This window comes from Myripristis murdjan, chromosome 9 (genome assembly GCF_902150065.1).
Source record: "Myripristis murdjan chromosome 9, fMyrMur1.1, whole genome shotgun sequence".
In the NCBI taxonomy this organism is placed as follows: Eukaryota; Metazoa; Chordata; class Actinopteri; order Holocentriformes; family Holocentridae; genus Myripristis; species Myripristis murdjan.
This window is the reverse complement of record NC_043988.1, coordinates 29,708,805-29,729,331: the sequence shown is the minus strand read 5'-3', so window position 1 is coordinate 29,729,331 and position 20,527 is coordinate 29,708,805. Positions and strand designations below refer to the sequence as shown.

At 43.2% G+C, this 20,527-nt stretch overlaps 1 protein-coding gene across 2 annotated transcripts in view; it reads left to right on the top strand.

Annotated features, from left to right (window-relative positions):
- Window positions 1–20,527, top strand: part of taok3a (TAO kinase 3a) — a 91,077-nt gene that overhangs the window by 23,824 nt on the left and 46,726 nt on the right. For both annotated transcript variants that reach the window (XM_030059865.1, XM_030059867.1), the window contains exon 2: window positions 9,903–10,026. The gene's annotated coding sequence lies outside the window, so the exon portion shown is untranslated. The remainder of the gene's footprint in view (window positions 1–9,902; window positions 10,027–20,527) is intronic.

The window sequence follows — 20,527 nt, the reverse complement described above, 5'->3', positions numbered from 1 at the left end:
CAAAGGACCCTAGCAGCCAAATAAATGCCTTTCGAAAAAAAAAAGTTATGAAGGGCATTGATGATTGCTGTTAAAGTGGGAGTTAATGTGGATTGCTCAATGGGTCCGTGTCAGGATTTCAACACCAAGGTAGCGTCTGATTCCCCGGTTGGTGTTAAGTAGCTGCTGCTAAAGGAAGGGAGCTTCTCTCTGGCTTTTCAGCTCACGTTCTCTCTGTCCGTGTGTTTGTGTGGGTTTGCATAACCTGTTGATCCCTGTGACACTCATTCCCCGTCAGTGGTACCCAGGAACCGCCCCACTTTTCCCCCACCCCGACTTCCTCTGATGTGCAAAATTATCTGTGAGGGACTATTGAATAATTCAGTGGTGCTGTGTGACACTGCACTTATCTTGTTTGTTTGCCTGTGTTTGTATGTTTAGTGTGTTAAGGAGGTGTTCAAAAAGGAACTGTTTAGATTGTGTGTGTGTACGCGCTTGTATATGCGAGGGAGGGAGTGCGTGGGATTGGGAAACATAAGACAGTTGACCACACACACTATTGACCAGTGTGAGTTGGGTTTAAAAAAAAAAAAAAAAAAAAAAGCTCTACTGAAAAAGCGTTAGCACTGATAGTTGCCAGAGAGGATGAATGGCTTTAATAGAGAAAAGTCCAGGCTTTGCTCCGCAGGGACGGACCCTCACCGACCCCTCTGGATGTGTGGGTTTGCTCTAAAAGTGCTTTCACAGTGAATGAGGAATGGCCTTTGTGTGGCAGAACGCATGTGTGCATTTCTGTGCAAGGCAAGACTGTGCTTCGATGTTTGTGTGCATGCCTGTATCTTTAGCAGCTTTTTTTTCCTCCTCTCTCTTTTTAAAGAAGAGTACCGTGGAGAAGACACACTTTTAACGCTTTAACTGATGTGTTTCATACAGGACACAGTTCACTTTTGACACGATGACAGTGTTGGTTTGAAAAAGCAAATGGTATATTTTCCAGTTTACACAGGAAATGGCATTTTGACAGAAGAAGACCACTTTTCCTTTTGCCATGTGCACGTGTGAAAACGGTACAGTGACGTCACGCCGCAACTGCGCTGCAGAGGTGCAACTTTTATCATGGCAAACATTGTTATTTTTAACAGTTTGTATTCATCTGTTTCTGTCAGTAGGAGCTCTGCCTCGTCGTCTGTCCGTCATGAACAACTCGTCTTGTTTTTGCCCTCCGACCTCTTTTAATTTTTATGCATCTGCACCAGCGACAGCCACGAATCTACGTCTGTTTCCATCTTGTTCTTGTGAATCTCAGGAACGGCTCGAGGAAATTTCCTCTAATTTGGCACACACATCCACTTGCACTCAAAGATGAACTGACTAGACTTTAGAGGTCAAAGGTCAAGGTCACTGTGACCTCACACCCATCCCATGCTCATCAATGCAAATTCTAGTTAACTGTTTTCATACTTGCATTTGTAACTACTCAGCTATTTAAAATGTGTGAAATATAGTGGACACTTGTATGTCTTTCAGTTTTCTGAAATTATCTGTATCCGTGTAGACGTGGTCGAGTTGTTTTAGGAATTCGAGAGGATGAAATATTCCCAGAAGCAGGGAGAGGACCCATTCGTTTCTCGTTACTTTGCCAGAATTAATTTTTGTACCAATTTTCTCATGCAACTTCAGTTTATGTTGTATTCCATGGGAAATTGTGCTACTAGAATGAGTTTTCCCTCCATTTTCTTTCCATTTCTGGCCATCCGCTTTCCGTGTTGTTTCTGTTGGTGGTGCAAGGGTTTCATCATAACATGCAGTGCAAAAGTTCATTCTATGTAAAAGCTTCCTAATGCTACACTTTTTCCTCAATCCCCAACAGGAGCTGTTCGGGAATGGAAGGTTTTGGTTCCTTTTTATCAGCTGTTGGACGTGTGGAAGGAAGGATCATTACGTTTTTTCACAGATAAACATTCAGGTTCTGTGTTTCTGTGCTCATTTAATGTAGCTGCAGGATAAACGTGTGTCAGTCCCACATAGCTAAACCTGCAGTGCCAGAATCAGAAAGGCCTTGCTTAACTCACTATCATTCTGCAGAGGGGGGGAAAAAGGTCCGGTCTGTTTTTATATATCTAAACTAATCACAGTCCTCTTGGATGCCGCTAAGGCCAGGATGCAGCAACGGTGCCCTTGAAAAATCGGGAGGAACTTGTTAAAACACTGACAATTTAATAACTCTATGCAGCTTTTGCAGAACGTCATGAAACCGGTATCACAGAGGCTCGTGTGTGTGAAGTGAGAGATGGTTGTTGTACTTGTTTCATGCAGCGACGGGGATTTTGAAAATGGTAACACGCAGATAGTGCAAAGGGAAGCGTATACCCATCGTCCACATCCGGTGAGTCAGACTAAAAGGGGCGTGCATGAATGCGTGTGTGCGTGTGTGTATTTGCGTTTGCTTCAGTGATAAAACCATAGGTGTTATATTTTGGCGTTTAAAGGCCATGCCAATATATACCACAGGCCGGTTCTCTATAAAAGGAGATGATCGTCTGTCCCCCTGCAGCTCCAGGCTACTCTCAAATGCCTTACAAAGGTGCTACACCTGCTTAATATTGCATGGCTGACACTTTACACATGGATACTCTACATGGACACGTGGGGGGAAAAAAGGGAAGGTTGGTGAGGGAAAATATTCAAGGATTTCTCTGGTTGAAGGTCTCTCGGTGTGTGGGCTCCTCCCATTTTATATTGCTGTCAGTCAAGTGGCTTTTTTATAGATTGATACCAGCCTGAAGCATGAGTTGGAAAGAAGAGCTACACTCCAAGGCTTGTTAGTAACAGTAGTAGCCAGCGGCACTAAAGACTTGGCGTAGTACCATCAAGCAGTACTTCAGTTTAATGGGTGTGTTAGCAGAGGGGAGGGTTTAGCCACCTAACAATTGTCAAAATTTGGTTTAAGTACAGAGTAAGCCCAGAAGTTGGTGATCACTGTGTCGTCATTCAAATAGCAGAGCGGCATCCTCTCAAAAACTGCCCTCTCCTTGACAAGTGGGCCTTTAACTGAAAGGTTGCCGGTTTGGATCTCCCGACTCGCAAGGCAAATTTGTGAAAGGAGACCCTCTTTTTTCCGTCAGCAACTAGTCTACCGTTGAAGAGTCATTGAGCAACGCATTGTGACCTCTAATGCCCCATAACTCTCATTAACACCCGGCAAATGCCAGTAAAAATTTGTGTTTTGTGCATAAATCAGTGAGGGTTAACCACAATGAAACTGAAATGCCTTGGTTGTGCAGTGTTTGGTTTTCCTTCCACTTTTCCTTCTGTTTCTCCTCAGTCTGGATGATTTAAGTTGAACTCAAAACATTTCTGCATGTCTATATTGTGCTTGCCAAAACAGATATTTTGATCACTGTTGGTGTTGCCTCCCCACCTCCAACTTCACAAGGGTTTTATTGCACTTATGGTGCCCGGTCTACCCAGTTTTTACATAAGCGGGCGTGGGAGTAGTAAACAACAGAAATCGAGTACAAGCCGTCAGCCGGTTTTCAAACCACATGATTGGGTTCCACGTGAAATGGCACCTAACTAATATTTCAGCCGACTATTTTCTAAACACGTATATAATTAACTAATGTTTCAGACTGAAGCACAGTAACGTTGATTACATTTCAGGCAATACTTTTCAAAACGAAATCTAATATCCCCCGTGGCTGTCAGCCGTGTTTCCTTTTGTGTTTTCTTCTTTGCGTCTGAATGGAAAACACAGAACGTGAACACCCAACGTCAAAAGTATTCGCCTGACGCCTTTAGCTTCCTCAGCATCAGGGCACTGTTAGGAATTTGAAAATGCCAACTATGTTGGAATGAATTAACATTACATAAATGCCGATGGCAGCGTCACTTGTCCAATATTTTGGTTCTGACCAATAAGGAACCAGTTCTCGAAACCCATCCCTGCCAATGAGTGAGCAAGTTTTAAATTAAAATTCCTCTCTTGTCTCTTAATTAAAGACTTCGCGCATGGCCTGGGCCTTTACACAAAATGACATTTATAATGGGTGTATAATGGGTATGGTGACATATTTCAGTGAGAAATACAGTTTTGATTTTTTTTCAGATGCAGAAAATTATTGTTAGCAGTTTTTTTGTTGTTTTTTTCGTCAGTGCAGGTGAGAAAGGTCATTTCAAACACATTGTGGAATTTAGTTAGCCTCAATTTAATTATCAGTGACTAGTTATTCACCAGACAGTGTTTATTTTCCATTGTTGTTGATGTCGAGTTCACTTCCCCCATAGAATAAAAAGGAATACAGTGGTCCTTCGTTAATCGCGGGAGTTACGTTCTAAAAATAACTTGCAATAGGCGAAATCCGCGAAGTAGTCAGCTTTATTTTTTACAATTATTACAGATGTTTTAAGGCTGTAAAACCCCTCACTACACACTTTATACACTTTTCTCAGACAGGCATTAACATTTTCTCACTTTTCTCTCTTGTTTAAACACTCTCAAAGTTCAAACCTTCGTAGAAAAATAAGTCCAGTAAAAAAAAAAAAAAAAAAAGCATTCAAAATTGCACTAAAAAAATCCGCGAAACTGCGAGGCCGCGAAAGGTGAACCGTGTTATAGCGAGGGACAACTGTAATTAACTTTATTAAGCCTATGAATCTGAGAAGTATGTTTAAATTTTGATCAAGGATAAAATAAAAAAAATAAAATTAAAAAAATCACCCTGATATGCTTATAGAAGTCATGCAAATTCAACATTTAGTCCTGGAAAGTCATTGCCAGTGAGCAGATCCACTGATCTTTCTCAGCAGCGGTTGTTGAGGGAGGTTAGGGTGTTTCTCAAATGTCTCCGCCACTCAGATTCTCTCGGTTGGCGAGGCGATGTTTGCACTTGATGACCGCTCAAGAATTTGCCAAAGACACTGTTTAGTTTTCGAGTTTCCTCTCCGCGCCGGGTAAAATTAGGTTCGGGAGGCAGACGAGCGGCTCAGTGCTCCATCCGCAGACGGCGAGGCGAGAAGGAACAGCCGAGGTTGACAGAGGGTCACCTGTGAGCCGAGTTGAACTTTTAACATCCAAGACGCATGTGGACTGAGCACCGCGGGCTGTTGTGGCTGCAAGGCATTGTGGGGAATCACTTCAAATGAAAGTACAGACTCGGAGTCGGCCCAGGGTTTTTAAGTCGGTGGATGGGTCACTTTTTTTGTGTCTCGTGTTTGTTTCTCAATCCGCCGACACCCATATTGATGTTGGCATTAGCCTAAAAGCTAATCTGGGTAGGTAACGGTCTTTGGTTTGTGTGTGTGTGTGACTGTTTGTATGCACGCACGTCTCAGCAGTGTCACTAAGCTCTTGAGATCAGAGCCGCCCCGAAGTCTCCAAATCCCGCTTTAGTGAGTGTGTGTGTGTTTCTGCTTCTGTGCCTGCGTGTGTATTCTTCACTCTGTGAAAATGAGTCACTGCTATAAAAATCCACACCATGCCGCCCTGGCAGGATAATCGGGACATAATGTTTAGTTTCTTTCTATCTCCCTGGATTAGTTTATTTTCATTCAGGGAGAGTTCAGCGTATTGTGGAAATCGCCTCGTGTTTGGTCGTCTCAGCGTATATTTCATGCAGTATTTCGCTGCAGAGCGTTTAATTTGTTTTTAAACACACCTCCTCTCTGGCATGACTCATCAGAGTTCACCCTGGGAATCGGTCACCAGCGGTGCTCGGCTTTTTTTTGCACCCTCGATTCACGTTATCGGTGATTACATTCAGGCAAAGATAAGTCTCAGAAGTACAATGCGGGGCACAGATACAGTTGTGTGATAAGAGTCCCAGTTTGTGTGTGTGTGTTGAGGCAGAAATGTGCTGGAAGCGCAGACTTGCCAATTGTTTTCAGTGACCCAGCGCACCCTGTTTCTCGTGCACACGTTTCCGCACACACTGTATTCACACCTGGCAGCCGCCCAGCACACCCACAGCCGTCCAGCGCCTCGCTGAAGGTTACTCCGACGGCCCCCGAGGGAGCCGGTGCCGCTTCTCATTCACACTCTCCACCCAGATTCCCCCAGCAGGCCGGAGATTTGTCCTGAGCCCCGAGGCTTCATCCACCCAGGAACTGACTTCATTAGAGATACTATAATATTGTCGGGCGACTGTTTATGAAGTCATTTTGGGGTTTTGCACGCAAAAAAGAGGCATGTGCTTGGCCTCGCTCCTTGTATGACACCTAATATCACATGCAGCTTGAATCGTTTGGCCCAGCCCTGTGTTCGCCGCTCTGTTTGATTGTTTTGCTTAAGTCGGGAACAGAAACGCGGTACAGTTGACGATTACATATCTGGGTTATTAAAACGGTCTGCTCGGCCAAATTGTACCTTGGATATTGTTCAGTGATGACTTGTGACTCAGGATTTATGATTCATGGGTGTCTCATGTAACAGGAGGAATGGAAAGTAGGAGTTGGATATCAGGACTTTGATCATGAGCCAACACACGACCTCACCAGTGTGTCTGCGACATGTCAGTGTTGGAGTGTGTTTGTTATTTAGCTTACTGTGTTTGTGAGGGCCTTCATTGCCTAACCATAACCTGAACATAATCTCACTTGTAATCAAACCCCCCTCCTCCAAACCCTAAAGTAGCCCTTTGGAGAAGTGAGGAGTGGCCAGAATGACCTCGCTTCAGAAAAATGCCCTCGGTTTGAGGGTCTAAAACTCAAACCGCGTCTAACAAACACACAAACATTTTGTCCTCTCAGTCTGACTCTCCGTTCTCTGCGAGTGGCCGAGGCTTGTGAGGCGCATGGCGAGAGCTGTCCAATTAATTTTCTCCCACTAGATCAGGCCCGCCTTTGAAAAGCAGCTTAATGTGAACCCCCCTCAAAAGAAGTAAGTGAGGCCTTCAAAATCAGGAAGCTGTCAAACGGATCGTCTCTGGCTTTGAGTGCTCTCGCTCGCTCGCTTAGCTCTTGTTCTCTCTGTGACCGTCCCTCTCTCCCCTTTTCTCGTCTCTTGTTTTAATATAATGTTCTTCTTTAATGTCTCCTTTAACGCCTCTCTGTCTCTCTCGCTGTGTAACACATTTCACCGTGCTTTGCCTCGGCTGCACTCCTGACTTTTGCCTCCTGTTTTTCTTTGCCCTCAAATAGACAGACACACACACATGCACACACAAACACACACACACACAATGGTCTCTGGTTTTCCAGTGGACTCGGTGACACGTTTCCTCAGTTGCTCCTTTTTATTTCTGTCTTTCTTTCTTTCTTTCTGGTCCAACTCATGCCAGTTCTTCATGTATGTTTATTTAACAGATAGTCCTGGTCCTGACATTCAAAGCCATCCAAAACCACCGTGTGCACTTTAGCCTTACTGTACTCAAAGGTTAGGAATAATTTAGTTTGTCCTTTAGCAATCACTTTGCTTGGCCAGTAAGAAGCATATCGCATGGTGAAAGAATGACATTAACGTCTTTAAAGTAGTTTAAAGTCGGGCCAGAAATAAAGGATTTAGCCTATTGACAGCTTGTGTTCCTAGTTTGTAAAAATGCTGTCTTATTGCTCTGCTTTAAGTAGAGCCTACTGACAATAGTGAAACTGTTGCAAAGAGTAAAATCACTTTTTTTTCTTCTAAATCTCTGTTTTTTTTGTCTTAAAGTCCACTCTGATGGACCATGCATTCAGATTCTATATCCAAAAGTTCGACTGGTCACCTGGCAAGTTGCAAAAGTCCTCTTGAAGGCGGACCGGAGACGTAACAGCCAAAGAAATGCAATGCAAAATGATCGGTGTATCAGGAAATAAACTTAAAAAATACTGAGAATGGCCCTGAAAATATGCTCTTTCACTTCTATTATCTAATCTGTTTTGTTTTTTGTTTTTTTTTTCCTTTTTGATACATGCGCTTTATTGGCATGAAATTAAAGATCAACACTGCCAAAGTTTCAAGATAACAGATCTGTGATAACAAATGGAAACAATGGCATTACATTCTCTCTCTCTCTCTCTCTCTCTCTCTCTCTCTCTCTCGGGTCGGTCACATGCTCCTCTCCTCTTTCTCTTATAAAAACCGAGCCGGATGGAGTGAGTGAGCGAGGAGGAAGACGAGGAGGAGGAGGAGGAGGAGAACCTCGGCCACAACTTTCCCAGAGGCTCCTGCAAGCGTCAGTTCGTGTTATAAATCATTCAGGGACACTCAGAGGGAGCACAATACATTTTTATCCCTCCACTCCCATCCCTCCATCCCCTCTCCTCCTTTATTATTGAAAGCCGCTCCTCCGAGCACCCGATCTGCCGCTCGGCACGATCAAAAAGAGAGAGATCGTGTCGGGAGGGGGTGAAACCAATGAGTCATAAAGACGGGGTGAAAGATGGGTAAAATTGATAGAGGTGGAGGGGGAAGACGAGGGGAGACGCTCGCCCGTTTTGGTTTGGTTCAAATCAGGAAGTAGCCGACTTGAAGCAAAGGTTGCAGGGCCGTTCTTGTGTTTAATAATAGATCCACTTCCTGGTTGTGGACGGCAGTGTGTTTTACCGCCGGCTGGTCGTGTAGCTGACGGTGTGTCGTTGAGGGGTTGGGCTGTGTGTGCTGCCCCACCTGCCTGTCAAAACAAGACCGTCCAGTGGCTGCCAGCGCTCCGCTGTCAGAACGACTTGCTCACATTTGACGTGTGTGTGTACGCATGTTTATACAGGGTGTGTGTGAGGGAGAGAGAAATACTGTGTTTGTGCACGCCTGTGGCTGTGTGCGTGCAACAGCTTGTGTTTGTGCACAGCGGTGTGTGTGATGTCCTTGAAATCTTATGTGCAGGAGAGAGAGAGAGAGAGAGAGAGATCTCATGTTAGGCCTCGTGCAGAAGTTTGGTCAAACAGAATACTCTGCCCTTATATAAAAAAAATTTTAAAAAAGGTCATGTGTAAAGGTAGGATTTTATTGTGTGTGTGTCATTAATGGATTTATAATTAATTTTGTCTGAGAAAGAGTGCAAGGCTTGAAATGGATTGCAACTCAGAAGTGGCTTGACCAAGCCTATTTCTGTGTCCATTTCCTGCTTTGAAGTGCTTTTGGCAAAGAAATGGTTTTTGTTTTTGTGTATTTTTTCTCTCACCTGTCTATTTCTGTCCGTTGTGAGTTGTTTATCGGTATAATTGCCTTTTAAAAGATAAAATGAGCTAATGGATGAGATGATTGGTGGCCTTTATTGCACGCCGGTGGTATTGATATTGCTTGTGTTTCTCTAAATTAAGACGACTTTTCCCACAAGCCTTGTTGAAAAGACGGCCCAAATTTTATTTATTGACTACTGCCAACATGACACATGAGTCTGTAATTGCTCATGTGTTCGCTCGGAGGTGGGGCTTTTGTGGGTTATGAATACAGTTGCCGCTCACTCATATCGTGACTGATACATGCGAGTTTGGTGTGCTACAGATGAACCTGTTTTGGGGAAACGATGTAATTGCAATATTTTATTTCTCAAAGAAAATGACACCAGTGGTAGAAATTACATTTTTACAGATCGCCACATTTTAACACTTGAACAAAAACCAAAAAAAAAAAAAAGAAGAAGCAAACTGGGTGAGTGAGTTAGCTCTTTTTCTTGTCTTGTTTATGAAGTGCTTGTGGCAAAGAAATGTTTTTTTGTTTTTGTGCGTTTATTCACTTTATTGAAAGTTTTGGCTCAGTTTGAACAACAGTGGCCTCTTGCTGTTTTGTGCTTTAAAGCAATCAAAACTGGACACAGCAGCGCAGGACATAAAATGCAGCGCTGAAGCAGATACGGGCTGAAATCTTCTTTTTCGATATTCTCACTCATTCATTAATGCCTCAAAACGAAGGCGCCAGGGATTTACTGAAGTCAACGCACCGCATGTAGCGCGTTTTAAGCCGATCATCGCAATTCGGCTGTCTAACCATTCCTCTTTTTCCGTTTCAGGTGTTATTCCAGTCATGAGGCGATGGAGTCAGCTTTAGACTTTGACTGAGGACAGAGGGAGAGAAAGAGAAAGAGAAAGAGAGGGAGCGGACAGTGCCACACCCCATTTACACATTTCTTACCGGTAAGTTACACACAATGATCATGATTGTTAATTTAGCTGAACATTAACAGCGACTCCACGTTGACCTTTCAGTTCTACCTATCCGAGCCAGCCGAGTCTGAAACTCTGAGTCTCAGTCCTCTGTGTAAATTCCTGTCATCTTTAACCATTTCACCTCTGTGTCTTCACACACTTTACGGGCAATTTTATGCAGCGTTTCAAACCGTCCAACACACACCAAGTCACACTTTTCCCACTGAGTTTCCCCCTGTTTGTACCGTTAAAGCCTCGTCTGTGTCAGAATCCCCTCCATGTTGCAGCTGGAGAGGCAGCGCGGGCATCAGCCGAGTGGAAACTGGGTCTCCTTTGCCCCGTAATGAAAGCCATAGCTGCCTCGCCGGCTCTCTGCTGCTCTACATAGCAGCGAACCGACTCTCCGTCTCTGCCGCCTCGCTGAAGCAATCACATGGAATTAAAGCCGAGACTGGGAGGAGGCGAGCTCGCTCTCACATTGACCACGGCTTGCTCCAGTTTGCTTGTTTGTGTGTGTGTGTGTGTGTGTTTGTGTGTGTGAGAGTGTGAGAGTTGGTGCACATGTGAAAGCCTGCATATGAGTGTTGCTGTAGCGCAGTTGTACTGGAGGATGCTTTGGAAACTGGCCACATGATTACAAAGTTAAGGTGCTTCTTACTAAATTTGCCTGTAAATGAAAGTTGTGCATCATGTTTAGAAAAAAAAAACAGAACATCATATCAAACAGGCTGATGGCTCATAATGAACGTAATAAAAAGCAACAAAATGATAACAGTAACTGACTTATATCAGTGGGGTGTGACTGCCGACGTCATAACAACACGTCAATCCCTTCCATGTAGACAAGTTAAGACAGAGTAAAGGAGTAAATTGCAACAAGGAGTATAACAGTGTGTGTGTGTGTGTGTGTGTTAGGGCTGTAGCGATACACTAATCTCACGATGCGATACGATACACGATACTCAGCGCACGATACGATATATATCACGATATTTGGCCAACGATACGATTCGATACGATTCGATACACTTACATCATTTTCTGTAAGATTTTAAAGGGACAGAGTGATTTTGGTGACATCTTGTGAGTGTTCCATTGACTTGGATTGAATTAATTGAACTGAAAACTGAAAGCATCAATCAATTACACAATATATGGCTCTGACTGGACAGAGAGTCTACAGTTTGCAAATGCTGGACAAAATGAATCAAAGATGTGATGAGAAAATTAGTTTGGCTTGACTCCAATAATTTAACAATATGTTAAAATATTATTATTATTATTATTATTATTATTATTTTAAAAATGTAAATTACTTATCAAACAGACCTAACAATTCAGCTACCAATGAATGAGCAGTAGTATGCATGTGATAACACAGATTGAAAAATAAGCCGAAGTGATACCTCTTCTCTGAATAGACAAGCTAAGCCAGTGTGCTGCTGTTAGCCAGTGAAAATAGAGCGGAGTGGCAGCTCTTCGCTTTGTTACACAATCTATGTCAGTGCGCTGCGGTAGTGCACTGGCATGGATTGAAGGTGCTGGATTTATATTCGCCGCCTCTCTCCTGAATCTCTTAGCTCTGACTGCGTAAACAGAGAGCGAAAGACGTCGGCGTCTATAAGTTACCCGTCTAGTATCTAGACAGGTAACTTGCTCGAAACGCTCTACATCGACACTAGCGGCTGGCTGACCTAATCGCTCTCCTGCAACGCGAACGGGGGAAATGGGCGGCGAGCAGAGTGCCAGACGGACACGGGGGATTTGAATGAGGCTTAATGTATCGATACTCGCAGCTGAAAAATCGATACTTTCTGGGGAAACAAAATATCGATATACACTACTCACAAAAAGTTAGGGATATTCGGCTTTCGGGTGAAATTTCAGGATGAACCGAAAATGCATTCTAACCTTTACAGGTGAACTTAATGTGACCTTCTGTAAACTTTTGAATGCACATGTCCAACTGTTCAATGTTTCAGTACTTTTTGCACAAGTTGCTGTTCTCTAACAAGGAGTTTAACGGCAAAATTCACATCAGGTGTTTGATGCTCCAGCTCATCGAGGTCGTATCATTAGGGAACGGCTGCTGGAGACTGGGGTACCTCAGATGGAGTGGTCTGCACTTTCTCAGACCTGAATCCCATAGAAAACCTATGGGATCAGCTGAGTCACCGTGTAGAGGCTGGAGCTCTGTACCCCAGAACCTCAATGTCCTGAGGGCCGCCCTTCAAGAAGAGTGGGATGCCATGCCTCAGCAGACAATAAGTCGACTTGTGAACAGCATGAGACGTCGTTGTCAAGCTGTAATTGATGCTCAAGGGCACATGACAAGTTATTGACACTGACATTTTTTGTTGTGGTATATCCACCACTGTTGTTGGCTTTTGTTTCAAGAAATTGTTTGAGATGAGGAAATCACCAGTGTATGCTTCTACTTAAATGCCCTACTTTCATGATATAATATCACTGTAGCGTGAACATTTTACATTTTCCATAAATTTCACCCGAAAGCCAAATATCCCTAACTTTTTGTGAGTAGTGTATATCGCAGAATCAATAAAATTGCTCAGCCTTAGTGTGTGTGTGTGTGTGTGTGTGTGTGTGTGTGTGTGTGAGCGGAAAGGGACAGTGCACATGGCTTGATAGACGGCAGCCTCGGTATGTGGTTAAAGATTCTGCGTCTGCTCCCCGAATGCTGCTCAGTCCTGACTTGGTTTTGAAGTTAATTTGTTGATGTCCTGTTTTTCTAGGAATGTTTATGAAGCCCACTCGCTCTTTTTGAGGGGAAAACAAGAGAGGGAGCAATTATGTTAAAGAATCTTGCTCAAGGGAAGCAGGACAGAGCATTACTCATTCACTTTTCCCACTCAGATTTGTGTGTGTGTGTGTGTGTGTGTGTGTGTGGTTTGGGTGACAGCTTGCGCCCTCCTGTCAACTTGTCATCGTCACATATAGAGCTAATCCCAAAGTGTCCATTAAGGAACAGAGGCGGAGGTTGTCATCGCGATAAGAAAATCATAGTTTTGTGTGTGTGTGTGTGTGTGTGTGTGTGTGTGTGTGTGTGTGTGTGAGTGTGTACATACAATGTTCAAGGTGCTACAGGCAAATCTGGCTGCTGAGTCACAGACTGAGTGGGTCAAGAAGCCTGGGAAAAGAGTTTGAGGGAGGTTGGAGTGGGGTTGATGTGTTTTTCTTTTTGGGGGCTAGAGAACAACCCCGAGGGGTTGATAAGGGTGTGTGTGTGCGTGTGTGTGTGTGTGTGTGTGTGTGTATGCATGCTCACACTCCAGCTATGGGTACTCCATGTGTTCTCACGTTCCTGACGGGAATCACTCTCGTTTTTTCCACCGATGAGAAACAACTCCGCCACTTTTGGGCCGTTTTTAAAATCGGTCTGAGATTGAGCGCTGCACATTGGAATAGGTCTGTATAGTATTAATAGTAAGGTTGACCCATTTAATCTCACGCAGCGTGTGCACACACACGCACGTCACACACTCGCTCACACTCTCCAGGGTCCTTGCATTCGGTCGACATGTGAGGCTGTATCTGCTCAAAGTCTTTGGGCTTTGATTAGGAAGGTTTCATTGAAGTGCAGTGTTTTTTTTTTCTTTTTTTTATGGGATTCAGTCTCCGTTGATGGAATCTACACATACAATACATGCACACACACACACACACACACACGCACACACACACAGCCCCAAAGCTCTAATCCTGCTCTCTCTGTAATATCATGATAGGAGTAAAGGAAACGGGATCATTACGTAATTGTTATTCTTTCTCTCTCTCTCTCTCTTTCACGCACATGAACACACACACACACACACACACACACACATGCACACGCTTCCTTCACACTGTGTCTCAGCGCACAATTTGGCAGATTTACCCTTCTTTTTTCCGTTTCTGATTAGAGCTGGCGGTTTGAATCCCAGCAAGAATTCCCACAGTCTGCCTAATTCCTGTTCCTGCCTAAAGCCGGGAGGGGGGCCAGTAAGCCGCTAAAGCCCCTGACTGCACACACACACAAGCACACAGTCACACACATGCACACACACACACTCTTACTAACATGAACACGCATACACATGGTCTCAAAGGCATTAGGACACCCATATACATGGACACCTACACATGCTGGTCATGCATGTACATGTGCATAGACACATTTGCATGTACATACAGTGTCGCAGGCCTATGCACTGTACATTAACACACACACGCACACACACACACTCATATAAGCCCACACTTGACTGCCTTCCTTGTAAGAGTTCAGCTGGAGTACAGGCAAACCCAGAGAGAGGGAGTGTGAAAGGAGTGGTAGGAAAAAGCATGTGTTCCTTGCTTTTTTGTGTAAAAACAGAGAAAAGAAGAGAGGGATTTTGCATAAAGGAAACTGGGGGACGTGTTAAAGAACAAGTGCATGTTTGCAATTGCTGCAACCGCACACATGCATGCATCTTTTCACACAACCTCACACACACTCGACCTCTGTGGCAAATTTCAGTTGCTGTAAAGTGGGCACGGCTTTGTGTATCAGTGAACGAATGGAGAGATTTTTGTGGACCAATGAAATGACAGACCAGCAGAATGAGACAGCGGGGCGTGGCTAAAGTCGAGGGGCGGGGCAGATCATCACCAGTAAAAGTGTGTTTGTGTTTGTGTGTGTGTTTGTATCTTTTGAGTGTTTGGCCGTGTTATGTGAATCTGTCCAGAAGTTACGTGCCTTTTTGTTAAAGGTCACTCCCGCTGCCACGCCCCCTTTTTTCGCCCCTTGGCACGGACAGTTAATCAGCTGTCCTTTGGCTCATGACCAACCTTTAACCAGCTGAGTGACAGAGCGAGCTAAAAACTGGAGCACTTCAGAGGGACCGAAGGAATAACAGGTGGATAAGATAAGAGCTGCCAAGTCCTCCTTCATCGAACTGTGAAACTAATATCTAAAAACTTTGCACAATTACAATAAAACACCAGCAAAGCAATGTCACAGAGCAGCCACCAGAGCTTCCCATAAGGTAGTTTCCTCTAAGATTGACATTTCATTTAGGGAGCCTAGTGACATTTTTTTTTCCAGGCACCAAAGTCTCTCAGTCTCACAGCGTTGCAGCGTCAGCTGACTGATTATCGAGGTTGTGTTGCAAACTGTGTCTCCATTCAGTTTCTGTCGGCGCAGCGCAAAGGAGTCACAGGTTCACAAACACGTTTTCACAGCTCGGCGGTATTAAATCTTGACTATTTGAAAACTGTATTGACTAGAATAACCATGAATGCATGAAGGCGACCGAAATGATTTAGGTGTTGGGTGTTAATTCATAATATGACTGTGTGATTTGCAGTTTTGGGGTAAAATGTTAAAAAGAATTATGGTAGATTATTCAGATTACAGATTACCTGTTGTGTTATATTTTCACTTCAAGACATGGTGGATTGTTTGATGCTGTCAGCTACTAGCAATTATCTCACATTTCTGGGCCAGTTTTTTTTTGTTCTTGGGTGTATTTTTCTTGTTTGTGTGGATAACATGCCAAACACACACAATGATGATGTCATGTCAGTATATTTCACAGCTCGGCAGTATTAAATCTTGACTATTTGAAAACTGTATCGACTAGAATAACCATGAATGCATGAAGGCGACCGGAATGAAACCAAATTTAAATGTTTTTAGGTGTTGGATGTTAATTCACAATATGACTATGTGATTTATAGTTGTGTTATCACCAGTTATGGGGTAAAGTGTTAGAAAGAATTACGGTAGATTATTCAGATTACTGTTTTGTGGTAAAAAGTAACCTGTTGTGTTATATTTTCACTTCAAGACATGGTGGATTGTTTGATGCTGTCAGCTACTGGCAATTATCTCACATTTCTGGGCCAGTTTTTTTTTTTTTTTTTTTTTTTGTTCTTGGGTGTATTTTTCTTGTTTGTGTGGATAACATGCCAAACACACACAATGATGATGTCATGTCAGTATATTTCCAGTGCAGTATCGAGTAAAGAAGCCACAGATTATTCACCAGCCTGATGGATTTGCGCCCACTGCAACACGCCGGCGCATCAATTAGTCATAGCATCACAGGCAGGGGCCTTGGGGGTATGGGAGGGGGGAGGCGGGATCGGGGGTAAGGGTGTGTTCATATGTGTGTGTGTGTCTGTTTGTGTGTTTCATTTGAGCACGTGTTGAGTTTTCCCCCATGCCTGTAGAGTGTGTGTGATCCCATGGTTTGATGTACAGATGTAGCTGTAGAATCGACCCAGGCAGTTATAATGTCTTCTTTAAAAGCCCACCTGATGCTGCAGGTATGCAACATTTTCTTCCTCCTCAAGAGAAACTATTTGGAAAGTAAACTGTTGCTCTCTTTTAGGATTAGATCGACGTATTGCTTCAATCCACCTCTGACATGATGGAGGTTTGTCCTTGACCGCAGGTAATGTCAGCAAACAGCCACAAAATCAGCCAGGTGGCAGTTTGTTATGCTGTTAATTAGCTCACATTTGACATATTAGTTTACTGAAATGTGGCTAACAGTGATAATAATATAATAATAAACTTTATTTATATAGCACCTTTCATAACATAAATGCAGCTCAAAGTGCTGTACACTTATAGCAATAAAACAATAAAAAAAAACAATAAATAATAGACAGTAGAACAATAAAACCCAATGAAATAACATTAGCTAGAGTTGAGTTTTATGTAGGCCTACCTGCAGACAATTAATGTTTTAAAACCAACATGGACAACTAATACGCACATTTGATTATAATAATAAAATAATAATAATAAAACTTTATTTGTTTAACACCTTTCATACAAGAATTGCAGCTCAAAGTGCTTCACAATAAAAAGAAAAAAAAATTGAAAACATTAAAATAAAACATTAAAAACAGCACAGGGTGGAATTAAAAAGAAAAGGCTAAAAACGAGAACTTTGAAATAAAAAAAAAAAGATTCAAATAAAACAATAAAAGACAACAGTGTGGAATAAAATAGGAGGATTAAATAAATAAATAAATAAACAGCCTGAGTTATGGAAAATGTGTTTTGTTACATAGTCCAGTCCTGTCAAAGTTGATACAACATTGGTACTGTGGTTTATATAGATTTTTTTTTTTTATGTCCATGTCATTTCTTCAGTGGCACCAAAAATTGGCTTTTAATGCAAATTGAGATTGCTGTCGCTCCTGGATGTCATGTCTTTTTTCCTGCACGCTGCAAAACAGTCCCACACCTTGCATTGTGGGGTAAATTCATCAGACTGAATGATCTCATTACTGGGAGAGCTGTGCTTAAGACAGCCCCCCCGCTGGCTGGCTAAATCACTGAGCCCGATTAGAGACAAAGTCACAAGGTGTCATTGAGGATTCAGGTCATTTACCCAGTAGTAGATTGTAATAGTAAATAGTTGTATTAGCCTGAACCATACTCTCTGTTTTTTTGCCAGGGATAATTATTAGGAAGGGTATGGTAATTGGTTGAGAGACACTAGAGTTACAGTACACTAATTAGCTACATATACATATTTGTTTCTGCTGTTCAAGAATGAAGAAAGAATTTCCTGCAATATTAATGTGGGATGGCTGCAGGAAAAAATGCCTGAAGGCCGATTTCTGCGTATCTACCACTGCTTCCTTTTGTGTGTGTGTGTGTGTGTGTGTGTGTGTGTAAAAGCCAGACGAAATTAGCATGGCCCATATGATCACTCCTATAACGAACTAGTTCAGCACCATTACTCGCACCGCTCTGCTGTACACACACACACACACGCCGCACATGCGCAGATACACACAACAACCCCCTCATTCATTCACACCGACAGCAGTGCGTGCATACCGGGGCTTACAGCCTGTACTACAATGGCACATACACACTCACACACACACACACACACCTCATGTTTGCATTTAACTATGTGTCATGCAATTACATATGGGAGCACGCATGTAACAAGGCTTTCACACATACTCTCACACACACACACCAAGCCCCTATAATCTGTCTAAGCCGTTTCGCTAATCACCTCCCTCTCTCAGAGCAATACCATTCATAGATCCACAGGAAGTTACACACATGCACACCGAAAGGAGAGTTGGATCAAAGGCAACTGGACTCGTTTGCAGATTCTTGAAGACGTTTGTTTCACTTCCGATCCAAGAAGCTGCTTCACTTCTTCTTGGTGGAGCGGTGAAACATCTTCAAGAATATACAAACAAGGCCAGCTGCCCTTGATTCAGCTCTACTTGGATGATTATGACCTGGATGACTGAGAAACTTCACACACACACACACACACACTGTCCAAAATGAGCTTTGCAGGACCAGCAGCAGCAGCTTTACCAACCCCCCCACCTCTCTCCTTGCCCCCCTCCATGTTACAACCTGTTGTTGCCACGTTGCATCACTTCACGCATCTGAGAGGAGAGGAGGAGGAAGAGGAGGAGGAGGAGAGGAAAAGAGGGTGAGAGAGAGCGGGAGGCGTGCAGAGTCTCCGGAGTGATCACATGACTCCCCGCCCCGTTCGTTTGCTCCCATTTTCATCCGTCTCTCACTCATCCGTCCGCTCGCTCTGTCGTTGCCGTTTAGATCTGCTTTGAAAGCTCCGTCACATGGGTTGAAAACTGCTCGCTGGCGCAGTAGGTCAGTGTCTCTCGCCCTCCCTCTCTCTCTCTCTCTCTCTGTCACTCTGTTTCCCACCTCAGTTTTGTCACTCTTTCTGGCCCCAGTTTTACTTTCTTCCTTCGCTCCGTTGTCTTATTTCTCCTTCTTGTCTCTTTCTCTTTTAGTGCAGCACCGTAGTCAAAGTGTGTGTCAGCGTGCAGGTGTGTGCACATTCAGTGAGTGTGTGTGTGAAGGGGGAAGGGGTTGAGGTGGGGGTTACATCATTTTTTTTTTTTTTTAAAGCTTTTTTTTTTTAAAAGCTTTATCTTGAGAGCTCACATGGGAGAGATGAGAGACAGACAGGGCTGATGCAACTAGGAGACACACACACACACACAAACACACACACACAATTAGACAGGTAGACACACACCAACAAACATATTGACAAACACAGGCTCATTGGTAGATAGACACCTAGGAAAACACAGACAGAGACAGAAATATTGGCAGAAACACATGCACAAGCATGCAGAAACATGCACAGAAATGTAAGTATGCACACACACACATGCACACACACACACACAATGCATGTATTTCTTGCATTGCTTTATGTAGTAAATAAGTAGAGGGTTTCAGGTTGTGTAGCGCACTGTTTTCTTCCCTCTTTGTAATCTAAAGTCAGTGAAACTTGCAGTGTGTTTGAATCCAGTTATAGATGCCATTAATGCAACAACTTGAGTGCTTGAGGCTAATTTACAGTGTTCAGCGCTGAAAAAAAGCATTGATCAGAGAGCTTCAAACTCAGCATCACATGAGGGACATGTGAGGACAGCCTAACAAGCGTGATATCTGATATATTATGGTAATTTAGCCAAGGACTTTCCATTGAATTGCCAATAAACATGCACGATATATACAAGAATCTACACCCCAAGGTTTTATTTGCACAGTTAGATTGTCATACTTTATAGTTGGTCATTTGTCACACCTTCGAAAGTCTTGACAGTCTCAACTGACACTTTGATGTTTCTGAGAAATGCCTTAACGATGGACAGAGGTATGCCTACAATGCACACGATGTGGAAGCTATGCGCACGGCGTGTATAATCATGCAGTTATGCAAACAGGGAAAACTCTAACCTCACCTTATGTTTACATGGAAACCCGCGGTTGTTTACAGGTATAATCTGGGGCATTCTTCAGGAGAAAGAAAGCTCAAGGATATCAAATTGATTTTCTGCAGTGCCACGGGTCACCATTCCCCGCACGGAGACATTGTGTTTACAGAAAAAAAAAACAGCAGCTATTTGGATGGTAGCTGGAAAGTCACAGGTTCAGTCCGCACGAGAGTTAATGTGTGGGCAGTTCACTCCTTCATCTCCTCTGTGGATGTAAGGGATGCTGAAATATTTGGAGAAACATTCCTGATCATACCACAGTTGCATTTTGAATGGCTGAGAAGCATTCTGATCAGTGCCAGTATCTCCAGCCACTGGCATTCCAGCCACCTTGATTTTTTTTTTTCATATATTTCCTGTTGTAACAAGATGTGGGCTCAGGATGGAGGGAGGGATCATTCAGGATTACAGCACATTGAAGACACACTGTTTCTAAGGAGGCAAAAGAAATCAATTGGAAATGGAGTTCATTTCATAGGGACTAAAGACTGAAAGTGCTTTCTAAAGGCATGGATTGATGCAAAACAAAATAGCTAAAGCGGCATTTAAACTTAATTTTGGACCGATTTCCTTCATGAATTCGATTGATACAACCTAATGTTGAATTTAGATTTTGATCACTGGAATCTCAAGGCGCTATGTGAAAGGCTGTAAGACTACAGTCAGTAGCTGGGTTTCCATCCACCTATTTCTATTC